Source organism: Camelus dromedarius, chromosome 14 (assembly GCF_036321535.1).
Source record: "Camelus dromedarius isolate mCamDro1 chromosome 14, mCamDro1.pat, whole genome shotgun sequence".
Taxonomy (NCBI): Eukaryota; Metazoa; Chordata; class Mammalia; order Artiodactyla; family Camelidae; genus Camelus; species Camelus dromedarius.
In genome coordinates this window covers 27,503,843-27,516,637 of record NC_087449.1, presented here as the reverse complement: position 1 = coordinate 27,516,637, position 12,795 = coordinate 27,503,843, and the positions used below count along the sequence as shown (strand labels likewise).

Here is a 12,795-nt window from a genome sequence, read left to right as displayed (position 1 = left end):
CATGAAGAAATGCTTTGCAGGGGGTAAAGTGTTTGTGCTGAGCCTGAAAGATAAATAGGGACCAACCAGACAAAGAAAGGTAGGGATATTCTTCCAGGTAGGAGAAACTGGCATAGGAACAAAGACACGGGAGTGAACAATAACAAGGCATATTTGAGGGTAATTGCAGAGTTTCAGTCGTGGTGTAAACTGTTCTTAGAAAAATGACTTACAGTAAAAGTTAGCTGGGCGGGGACCACACAGAAGAAGTCCCTGTAAAATATGCTAAGGAGTTGAACTTTAGGTAGTAGACCAAGGGGAAGAGGTAAAAGATTGGAAGAATGATGGATGTTGTCAGATCTCTATTATAAAAACTGGCTAGCAGCTGGCAGGAAGAAGGCCTTTAGGGCACATGGCTGAACATTGAGAGACCAGCTTTAGTGGGTTAGTCCACAGACAAAAAGCCATGAGGGCAGTGGCAACAATGACTGAGAACTGAGGTCAAGAAATCAGCAGACCTCAGAGGGATTAAATGTGGAAAGCAAGGGAAAATGAGACCCAGGCTGAATTACCCAACCTCACATTTACTATGTTAGATTGAAATCATCTGTTTATGGTCTGATCCCCTACCAGTTCTTCTGAATGTTCAGCCAAATGAAAAGTGAACTGATTCCAAGCTGGATGTGCCTACAAGTAACCAGTCATTTCCATTTCTTAGTGTATTTCTATTTTATTCTTAGCTGCCTCAAATTCTCTCAGAGTTGATGGAAGCATAGGTGGATAGCTGGATTCAAAGAGCATGTTTTGTACCTTTACTTTTGTACCAGGCTAGAGAGATGAATTAGACCCCTGTTAGTCCCTGGTTTTAAGGGGCTCCTTGTCTAGTCAGAGGGCTCGGTGAGTATAAAATAAATAACATCTGATTGGTCTTAATAATCAGGGCTAGAAAAATCAAGAAGACATCACTCAATGCCTAAGGTGCAGTGGGATTAGAACTTTACATTCTCCTGTTTAAACTAGTGTCCTGTATTTATACAACTTTCAACTTAAATAGCCACTCCCTTTCTATGACACATTGAAAACCCATTACTGAAACATAGCCCTTTTCAAGACCACATCATGGTATAATTACCCTTAGGAGACCCAGAACTCATAGATGACACAACCAAGAGTCTTTTTTTTTTTTATCAAGGATAACAATCCAGTAAACCAGCTCTTTGTGCAGGATTCATTGTCCATGAAGCTGTCCATCCACAGGTTTTCAGAGACTTAGTATGCTAGTTGAACATCTGTGTCAGTCTGGAAATGCTTTTCCCAGTATTCAGCTCAAAGTTTGCTCTGTTGCTATGGATATAAGCCATCTTTGCCCAAACATCATGACGTATCTTGGTGGACAAGAATTGGTTATGCCTGTTTCCTGAGCCCGAATTTGAATTTTTAAAAAGTGAACATTTTTTGACCATTAATAAAACCTTCATAACAGTCCACTGTGGTTTTTTTGACAAGAATCATGGGAATTGCTAACCTTTATCTAGTTAGTTGGTTTTGCACCATTAACTAATGAAGCTCCATGAGGGTTCCACTTAGGGCACATCTATGTATATAAGTTCACTGGATGTAGGGATGGGGCATGATTGACCTGTGGGTTACAGAGAGTGAAATCTAAGGAAGTCCAAAAGCTAATATAATAGGGCACAAATCTGCATCAAGCACAAAAATGACTAATAAACCATCAGTCCAGAGAAGCCAAGCAAAGAGAAAGAAACCACCTACAGAATGAAGAGATAAGAGAAGAGAAACAATGATGATGGTAATAATCACAACAATAACTGTACCTTACTGAGCGTGTTTTCCTGTGGGAAAGATTTATACATATAATCTTGTTAATCCTTGAATGATATTCATAATGATCACAATGACTAATATTTATTTTGAAGGCTTATTTCCCAGTCTCAATTCCAAGAGCTTTTCATGTACTGTTTTATTTGATCCTCTTAAAACTCACACAGGTTAAGTACAGTTATTATCCCTATTTTACAGATGAGGGACTAAAACTAAGGACGGCAAGCACAGCCTGGAGAGATGCCCGGTGTACCACCAATGCCCTTTCTATGCAGTTCCTTTGCCACTCACTCACCTTTTTTCCCCATTTACTTAATTCTGGTTTATTCTTTTGTAAATTCTTATCACTGGTTTTACAGCTCACTGTCATCAGATGGAACACTGTAAGAGGAAGTTACATCTTTTTGTTCTGTGTTTCATGTGGGCATCTTCTCCCATACTCTGTGTCTAAAAGGGTCTGCCCTGTTATTTCCTTGTCCATGAAATAACGATAAACACACTGTCGTCAGTCCACTTTCTAAAGCAGAAGAGACGAGAAAGAAGAAAAGGGAAATAAAGGAGGGGAATGAAGAGAGGGAAAAAAAGAAAAAGACAAAAATTATCTAAATTCTAGATTTAAAAAAAAAATTGTCTCATTTTTACAATTAAATGCAGATCTTCCATCTCTAAGTAAAACCCTTCGTTCCAAGTATGTGAATAGATTGGTACTTAAAAACAAAAAAAATCTCCATCTGGTTAACTTCAGGATGAAGAAGAAAATAGGATAGGATCTTTCCTGGCTCCGCAGCTCTTGCTGTTTCTTCTGACTGGGATTTGGACTTGTTTTTCACTCATTTCAAGCTTGTGCTGCTGATATTTATTTCCTCTCAGAAGGACACGTACCCCATTCCCATGGCTGATTTATTTCTGTTCACCAAACACCCATCAAAGATTCTCGTGCTTGTCGATACTCTCTCCAGAAGAGCTATGCAAAAAACATCGCTTTTTGCCCAGACTTTTTCCACAGAACACCGACCCGTGCAGTCACTGTATCCAGATGCTGAAGTTTATTTCCAGCTGGACCTTAGCCATGCCTCTCTCCACACACTCTTCTCTGTCTTACTCGAAGTCATTTTTATTGGGGGCAGGCATTAGGCAAGAGAGGCTAAGACAATTTCCCAAGCCACCCCTGTGGTGGCATTGGCTTTCTGGGACAATTGGGCTTGATGGGGAGTTACCTATGAATTGTTTGAAGCCAGAATTAAAATTTATGAACGTGAGCCACAGGGTCACAATGTAGCTAGCTGCTGCATGCTCTTGGAATTGTAGGATGTGTGTGCATTGTGGCTGCCTCTCTGCCTCCTCCTTCATCACAGTGTCCCTCCGCCTGGGGCCAGCCTCAGAGGGTCAGCCAGTCTTTCATAACTGAGTACACAAAGATCTTGCCCCATACACAGTGCCGTCCGGGTTATGGAGGTAATGATGTCATCTCTTCCTTCATTCACCCTTTCCATCATGTTACAGAGACTTCCTAAGGGATTACTCTGGGCCAGGCAGGAACATGGTCACATGGTTCCTGTCCTCCAGTGGCTTTTTATCTAGCGAGAAAGTTGGATATAGAACTGATCATTATAGTTTATTGTAAAAGTAGGTTGCACTACCCCTGCAGCCAATTGGGAGAATCATTTATGTCACTGCTAGTTTATGGGGCATAAGCCATTTCACCTCTGCTACCTAGCAGGTGCTCCTTGTGTATTTCAGTCACCCCAGGGTAATAAGGGAAGATGGATGTTTCTTCTCTCTCTCCCATTCCCTGAAGAAAGCTGATAGTCTGAGCCCCGCTTATGTGCCAAGCACACTGAGGCCCTTAAGAGGACTCAGGATTTCACCGGATCCTCACAGCATGTGTATGTAGTCAGTCTTGTTATGTCAGTTTTACTAGTGACCAAACAGGCTCAGAACAGTGAAGTAACTTGATCAAGGTCTTAACAATTGTATGTGGGAGAGCCTTGATTCAAACCTAGGTCAGCTCCTGGAAGCCCCAAATCTTTCCAAAACTGGACGTGACATTTGTAGAGCCGCCTGTCTGATTTTTTCTTACAGTTCTCTTGTAGACTTCCTTGGAAGTAATGATCAGTTATCAGTATCAGTTAACGTGACTTTCTTTTCAAGTCTTTTGAAGCAAATACAGTTGGCAGGCTTTGTAAAGGTCAGTGTTGACAGGATCTAGGTATACAAACTTGGGAGTGTCCCCAGCATCTCACATTAGCTAATTAGAATGACTTCACGGATACAAACACCAGCTCTGCATAAACAGATGCCCCCCTGTTCCCTCCTCCTGCCCAGACTTTTGCTGTGGTTTTTTTGTATATTTACCTGGATTCCTACATAGCTTCCTAATTACCTTTGCTACTAACCTCTCCCCCTTTAGCTCCTATGTCTTAATTGAGGCTGCTATAATAAAGGACCACGGATGGGGGTGGTGGTGGTTATAAACAACAGAAATTTATCTCACAATTCTGGAGGCTAGAAGTCCAAGATCAAGGTAGCAGCATGGTCGGGTTCTGGTGAGAGTGCTCTTCTGGGTTGCAGAAGGCTGTTTTCTCCTTATATCCTCAACATGCTGGAAAGGGGAGAACTCTGGTCTCTTTACACTCTTTTATGAGGGCACTAATCCCATTCATCAGGGCTCCACCCTCATGACCTAATCACCTCCCAAATGCCACCTCTCAATACTGTCACATTAGTGGTTAGGATTTCAAATATAAATTTTTTGGGGGGGACACAAACATTTAGTCCACATCACCCTCTCTAAAGATTAGAGCTAAAGCAATCTTTCTAAAATGTAGACATGACTATGTCACTCTTGATAGGTCTCCAGTTACCTGTAAAGTCAAGTCTAAAGTCTTAGAGTGATGCTTATTTAGACACCCAGTATTTATAGAATGCCTACTATTTTCAAGCTACTGTTCTGATTGAGAAAAAGGCATTGGCAAAAACAGCCCCTTCTGGCCCCACTTCCAAAAATCAGTCCCCTTGTCAAGCTTACATTCTAACAAGAGTAGACTGAAATTTTCAGAATTTCATTTTAATTCTTCTATTTGTATTTTAGGCATTGTTTTTGCATTCTTTTTTAATGACTTTTTTAGGAATTGCAGTAAATAGCCTAAACTTTTCAGTCTACTTAGAATGCATACTGTATTAACATGTAAAATACAAAAAGCATTCAACTCTATAGTTCCATTTACTAGCCCTCCACCTCTTTATGCTGGAGTTTGCCATATGTGTGGTGTCTCTATATATATATGTTGTGCACTCAACAATATAGTAGTTGTTATATTGTTTGCTTTAAATGATGTATTAGTTTGCTCAGGATGCCATAACAAAATGCCTGGGTGGCTTAACCAATAGACATTTATATTCTTACAGTTCTGGAGGCTAGAAGTTCATCATCAAGGTGCTATTTGTGCTGACAAGTTGGGTTTGTGGTGAGAGTTCTCTTACTGGCTTGTAGATGGTCACCTCTCCACTGTGTCCTTACGTGGCCTTTCCTGGGTGCATGACATAAAGAGAGAGCTCTGGTGGCCCTTCCTCTACTTATAAGGACACCAATTCTATCAGATTAGGGCCCAACCTTTACGACCTCATTTAACCTAAGTTACCTCCATAAAGTCTCCATCTCCAAATGCAGTCATATTAGGGGTTGGGCTTCAACTCTGAATTTTGAAAGGGTACAATTCAGTCCATAATAGTCACACATATTTCAAAGAAATTCTGAGAAACAAAGCATAATCTTTTGTGTTTATAGACATATTTACTATTTCCACTGGTTTTTTTTATTTTTTTAGTGAAAATTTAAGTTTCATCTGATATTTCCCTTTAGCCTGGAGAATTTCCTTTAGCATTTCTTTAGTTCTTACAGGTCTCCTGGAAACAACAACAACAACAACAATAAAAAACTTAGTTTTCTTTTTTAAATGAGTTTATTTTACCTTCTATTTTGAAATATATTTTTTGCTCAATATAGAATTCTTATTTCATAGGCATAGGTTTTGTTTTTCCTTCAACACTTAAGAATATCAATATATTGTATTCTGACATTGTTTCTTATGAGAAGTCAACCATCATATATTTTGTTCTTCCCCTGTGTACAGTGTATTCTTTTTTCTGGCTACTTTTAAGATTTTTTTCTTAATGTTAGTTTTTATTATGGTGTGTCTAGATGTGGTGCTTTGAGTGTTTATCCTTCTTCCCCCAGGGAAAAACTAATGCTAAACTTCTTGAATTTGTAAATTGTTGTCTTTCACAAAGTTTGGAAAATCTTTTGCATTTATGTATTTAAATATCTTTTCTGCCCCATTTTCTTTTATTCCTCATACTGTGACTCCAATTACACATATTTAAGACCTTTGGCTATTGTCATATAGCCCCTGAGGGATTCTGTTTTGGGGTTTTTTCTTTTCCTCAATATTTCTCTCTCTCTCTCTCTCTCTCTCTCAATTAGATACTGTCTATTGATCTTTTTTTCAAATTCATTGACTCTTCTGACTGCCATCTCCAATCAGCTGTTGGGACCATCCACTAAATATTTGTTTTAGATAATAAGTTTATCAATAGTAGAATTTCTACTTTTTAATATTTTCTATTTCTTTCTCATTTCCTATTTGTTAGTTATGAGAATGTTATCCTTTACATCCTTAAGCATTGTTAAACTACCAGCTTTAAAATTCTTGTCTTCTAATTTTAACATCTGTTTTATCTCAGGGTCATTGTCCATTAAATGACCATCCTCTTAAGAATGGATTACATTTTCCTGTTCCTTTATATGTCTAATAATTTGGGGGTCTTATCCTGAACATTGTAATTGTTATATTATAGAGACACTTGATTATTCTTATTTCTCTGCAGAGTATTTTTTTTAAGCAGTAGTTTATTTGGCTGAACTCAAACTCCCAAGTTTTGTCTCTCCTGTGATGAGCAACTACTGAAATCTTTGCTGAGTTCTTTAAGTCTTAGCTGGGCTACTTATAACATAATTCAGAGATCATACAGAGATTAAGGCAACATTTACATGCATAGTGTCGAGCTCTCTTTCTATACTTCTCTCCTTTCTGAGATCTCCCTACCCCTTACTTTCTAGTTGCTATGGTTGCCTTGAACTCTGACCTCTCATTACTTAACTAGGAAGACTACATATTTCTGTCTGAGTATTAGCTGTCCTGCATGGTGCTGATTGAGGCCTGCCCTCAGACAAAAATCTGTAAAATCAAGAAACACACATAATGCTGTTTTCATCTTCCATGTATCTATTTCTCTTCAGTTTCTACCTGGCTTTGATCACTTTCCAGTATCTTCGGAGAATTATTTTATGTATTTTGGTCAGCATTTATAATTGTTATGGGGGGGAAATTTGTATTATAAGAGATATTCAGTTATTTTAAGAAGTGAAACTCCTGAATAATTTCTTTTAAAGCAAATAGGATTATGACTCTTCTCTGATTAAAACCCCTCTGTTGGCCATCTGTATGTTTTCATCAGAAAAATGCCTATTTAGGTCTTCTGTCCATTTTTTAATTGGGTTGTTTGTTTTTTTGATATTGAGTTGTATGAGCTGTTCGTATATTTTGGATACTAACCCCTTGTTGGCTGCATCATTTGCAAATATTTTCTCCCATTCTGTATGTTGTCTTTTCATTTTTGTTGATGGTTTCCTTTGCTATACAAAGCTTATAAATTTGATTAGGTACCATTTGTTTATTTTTGCTTTTGTTTCTTTTGCTTTGGGAGACATCTAAGAAAACATTGCTACAATTTATGTCAAAAAATATTTTGCCTATGTTCTCTTCTAGGATTTTTATGGTGTCATGTCTTACATTTAAACCTTTAAACAATTTTGAGTTTATTTGTGTATGGTGTGAGGGAGTATTCTAACTTCATTGTGATCAGAATGGCTATCATCACAAAGTCTACAAATAATAAATGCTGGAGAGAGTGTGGAGAAAAGGGAATCCTTGTACACAATTGATGGGAAGGTAAATTGGTGTGGCCACTAGGGAAAACAGTATAGAAATTATTTAAAAAACTAAAAATAGAGCTATCATATGATCCAACAAACCCACACCTGGGTATATATCCAGAAAAAAAATGAAAACTCTAATTGAAAGATTCATGCACCCCAGTATTCATACCAGCACTATTTACAATAGCTAAGACATAGAAACAGACCAAGTGCCAAGTGCCCAGAAACAGATGATTGGCTTAAGAAGATGTAACACATATATACAATGGAACATTACTCAGAAATAAAAATAATGAAATATTGTCATTTGCAAAAACATGGATGGACCTAGAGAATATTTTACTTAACGAAGTAAATCAAAGACATATACTGTATATAATATCACTTACATGTGGAATCTAAAAAAGTACAAATAAATCTATATACAAAATAGAAACAGACTCACAGACATAGAAAACAAACTCCCCAGAAGGGAGAAGAACAGGGGAGGGACACATTAGGATTATGAGATTAAGAGTTATGCATTACTATACATAAAATAGATAAGCAACAAGGATTTGCTGTTGGCAGTATGTTCCATATCTTGTAATAACCTATAATGGAATATAATCAGAAAAAAAAACTGAATCACTATGCTGTACACCTGAAGCTAACACAATATTGTAAAACAACTATACTTCAATTAAAGAACTCTTCTATGTCTTCCCATTGTACTTAAAATCTAAAGCCTTTGCCATGGCCTGCTTGATCTGCCCCACTTCCTACCTCTCTATCCCAATTTTATACAACTTTCCTACTCATACTCTATAGTCTGGTCTCACTTGACTCTTGTCAATTCCTAGGACATGTCAACTTAAAAAAAAATGTACAACCTAAAAGTTGAGAGTTATGTTTTATTCAGGGGACTTTCTGAGGACTTCAAGCCTAGGAGGCAGCCTCTCAGATCACTCTAAGGGGCTGCTCCAAAGAGGCAAGGGAGGAGCCAGGATATATAAGTTTTTGCAACAAATACCAGGTAGTTGAAACATCATAAGATTAGTGTTAATTAAAGAAAACTAGATATCACAAGTTAAGGGATTTAGCACTTTTCTATATATAAGAAGATGCAAAAATCTGGGCTCACTGAAATCATTCCTTTAATATACACCTAGCCATCTAGGGCAAGTATCCTGTTCTTTTCCATCCTGAGTTCCCTCAGGAGGCACTGTGGGGGGTGGCTGCAGAGGCTGGGCTGCCTGCTTGTCTCCATCTTGAGTTCCCTCCTCTCACTGTCGAGGGTGGCAATAGTGGCTGATGACTTGATGGCCACGGCATCCTTACTGATGTGGCTGGCAATACTTTTCATTCACCAATATATGACGCTCTTTCCCACTACAGAATCTTTGCACTTGTTATTCTTTTTACTTAAAAATAGTTGGTTCTTTTTTTTTTTTTCATATCTTAGATGAAATTTCACCCTTAGGTCTTTCCTGAACACTTTATCTAAAATCAGTGTTTTTATTACAGTAACTTAGTTATTTCCTTTAAAGAACTAATCACTGTCTCTAATTATTATACTTATTTATTGACTGTATTTCAATAGAATATAATCTCTATATGGACAGCAAGTTCACCTGTCTTAATTGCTACAGAATCTCCTGTGGTTATTGGCTATGACTAGAATAGAGTAGGTGTTCAATTAATATTTGTTAAATCTATAAAGAACCTTATCCGTCTACACTATGTTTGTATATGGGGATATCCATTTTCCCTTCATAAGCAGAGGTTTGTGAAAGCAATGACTTTTTAATCTTTGTTTTCTGAATTATCAGAATGATGCCTAGCACAAAGTAGCCATATATCACATTAGTTTCATAAATAAGTGAACTAATTAACAAAGTGTAAAAATGAACAAAGCTACCAATTTTGATGGTGAATGAAACTGACTAAACTAGTCCTGTGTTAAATCAGAACTGATCCTCTTGTAAGAGAAATTGTTCTATGTAAAGCTAATACTAAAGTTGTCGGAAAAAAAACCCAACATAGTTTATATTTTCTTTCAGGAATATTTGTTGCTCCTAGGAACTGTTCAGTATTGAAACCCACAATCCTTCCCAGCAGTATAAAAGAAATAGTTGAGATTAGGCTTTCTTCTTTCACTAGATTTTTATGAAAATTTCAAAGCTATGAAGAATCAGGCAGAATGTTTTAGCTTTGAGATAAGATTAGATAAGTAAAGAGTTAAAATAGCTTAGATGAAGAAAGTGACACTACAGGTAAATGCAAATGGATAAAAGGAAGTTGTCACAAGTGATGAACATTTCTCTGAGCCGAATGATTGCTTGATCTGTGAAGCAAGGAAAATGACAGCCTCAGGACTAATACATACAACTGACTCTAACTGAGAAAAACCTATCATGCAATAAGCAAAATGATCATAGAACCTAAAATTCTTACATTTTAAATTTGCCTTTGTCATGTGTTTCTCTTGCCTGTAAACCCTTTGCCAACAGTTTTGACATCTCAGGCAGTGCAGTTCTCTGTGTAATTTTACAAACTCTTGGCTATTTGTCATATTAATTGATTTAATGCTTTAGAGAGGGAATTAGAAATAGTCTTTTCCAAGGTCATGCCCTGAGCGAGAACTGAGCTCAGGTCTCAGGAGTCCTTGTCTGTGTTGTCTCTGACATATCAAGGGTCAAAAACTCAAATGCCTAAAGGAGTCTGACTGCGTAAATGAATAAACAGACAAGGCAAAGAGGTGGGGGTTTTTTGTTTGCTTTTGTTTTTGTTTTTACTTTTGCAGAGTATTTCTTTCACTTGCAGTCCTCGGGCTGAATTCCATGCTCCCTCCTTTGACAGAGCGATGGGCATAGAGAAATAGATCTCTACAACAAGTGAAACATGAGTGCCATCTTGATGATAAATTGATGAAATCTGGTGTCTGTTGTTGGGGACTGATCGGGAGTAGTGGCCCTCTCACAAACTGGAGGATGCAGGCTTGTCTGAAGGAAACAATCACCACTCAGCTCCAGCTGACTCTGGCCATAGGGGTATATGGGTGATCCAATGTTTTACCTTCAGTAATTCATCAAGAGAAACCAAAATCTGGACTTGAAGTGAAATCTCCCTATTTTAAAAGATTGGCTTATTTTTAAAAATATTGTATACCCCAAATAAAATACATCTGTGGGCCAGATGCCACCTCATACTCCCCACATAGCATCTCTGTATTACATTTCTATTTTTCCCATATTCTAAATGCAGATGTCACCTTTATAAGGAAACGCCAAAAGGACCCATTCTAGTTGTGCATTATAAGATGGCCTTTTCCTCTTGATCCTGATCTGGACGCCATCCTGAAGACCTGACCCCACCCAGCTTACGCTTCCTACCTATCCAAATAGTTTATAGCCTTTTCTGCCTACTGTTATAGCTGCCAGCAATCAGAGCTGAAATCTGAGAAGGTGGAGGAAACAAAATAATCATAGCATTAGGATAGCTCTGTCTACATATTTCTGAGGCAACTGCTTAGCAAATACAGTTATTGTGGTAAAGCTGGTTATTTCACTGGGAAACAAATAACCACTAATGGAACACTGTGATCTATACTGTGCTAAATGCATCGGAGAATAGAACATAAGTAGAAAGATCAACCTTTGGAACAGGCACTCCAGGCTTTTGAAATGAGTGCTCAGTTATTCGACAAACTGGTTCCTTCTTTGTTAATCAGGATGGGCCTTTACCATCAGATGCTGTGGAAAAACAAAAAGTACAGCTGACCTTCTCAGAGCCAATTCTTCCAGTCATTTCTACTCTTTCAGTGGTGCCCCCTTCTCTTCTCTCATAATAGGTGTTATGAACTAAAAGCCACCTTTATATCAGGTACTTCACTACAACCTTCCCTGCAAAGCAAATTTTATTAGCCCCATTTTATAGTTGTAGGAGAAGAGGTTCTGAGAGGTCGGGTCACTTTTCTTAAGTAGCAGAGAATATAAGTATCGACCGTGAGTTTGAACTCAAGACTTTTCCCAAGGCCCAAGTTTCAGCTACTATTTTATTTTTTTTTCTTGTTTTCTTTTCTTTTATTGAAGTGTAGTTGATTTACAATGTTGTTTTAGTTTCTGGTATACAGCATAATGATTCAGTTATACATCTATTTCTTTTTTATGTTCTTTTCCATCATAGGTCATTATAAGATACTGAATATAGTTCCCTGTGCTATACAGTAGGACCTTGTTGTTTATCTATTTTATGTATAGTAGTTTATATATGCTGATCCCAAACTTCTAATTTATCCCTCCCCTACCTTTCCCCTTTGGTAACCGTAAGTTTGTTTTCTATGTCTGTGAGTCTATTTCTGTTTTGTAAATAAGTTCATTTGTATAATTTTTTAGATTCCAAATATAAGTGATATCCTGTGATATTTGTCTTTCTCTGCCTGACTTCACTTAGTATGATAATCTCTGAGTACATCTGTGTTGCTGCAAATGGCATTATTTCATTTTTTCACAGCTGAGTAGTATTCCATTGTGTATATATACTATAACTTCTTTATTCAGTCATCTGTCGATGGACGTTTAGGTTGCTTCTGTGTCTTGATTATTGTAAAGAGGCCTACTATGAGCACTGGGGTACATGTATCTTTTCAAATTAGAGTTTTCTCTGGATATATGCCCAGCAGTGGGATTACTGGATCCTATGTCTATTTTCAGTTTTTTAAAGAATTTCCATACTATTTTCCATAGTGGCTACACCAAATTACAACTCACCAACAGTATAGGAGGGTTCCCTTTTCTCTACACCCTCTCCAGCATTTATCATTTGTGGACTTTTGAATGTTGGTCATTCTGACCAGTGTAAGGTGATACCTCATTGTAGTTTTGATTTACATTTCTCTGATATTTAGCGATATTGAGCATCTTTTCATGTGCCTATTGGCCATTTGTATGTCTTCATTGGAGAAATGTGTGTTATGTCTTCTGCCCATTTTTTTG

General features: G+C 37.5%; 1 protein-coding gene across 7 annotated transcripts in view; it reads left to right on the top strand.

Annotated features, from left to right (window-relative positions):
* FGGY (FGGY carbohydrate kinase domain containing) overlaps positions 1–12,795 on the top strand; it is a 389,035-nt gene that overhangs the window by 256,571 nt on the left and 119,669 nt on the right. The window lies entirely within an intron of this gene.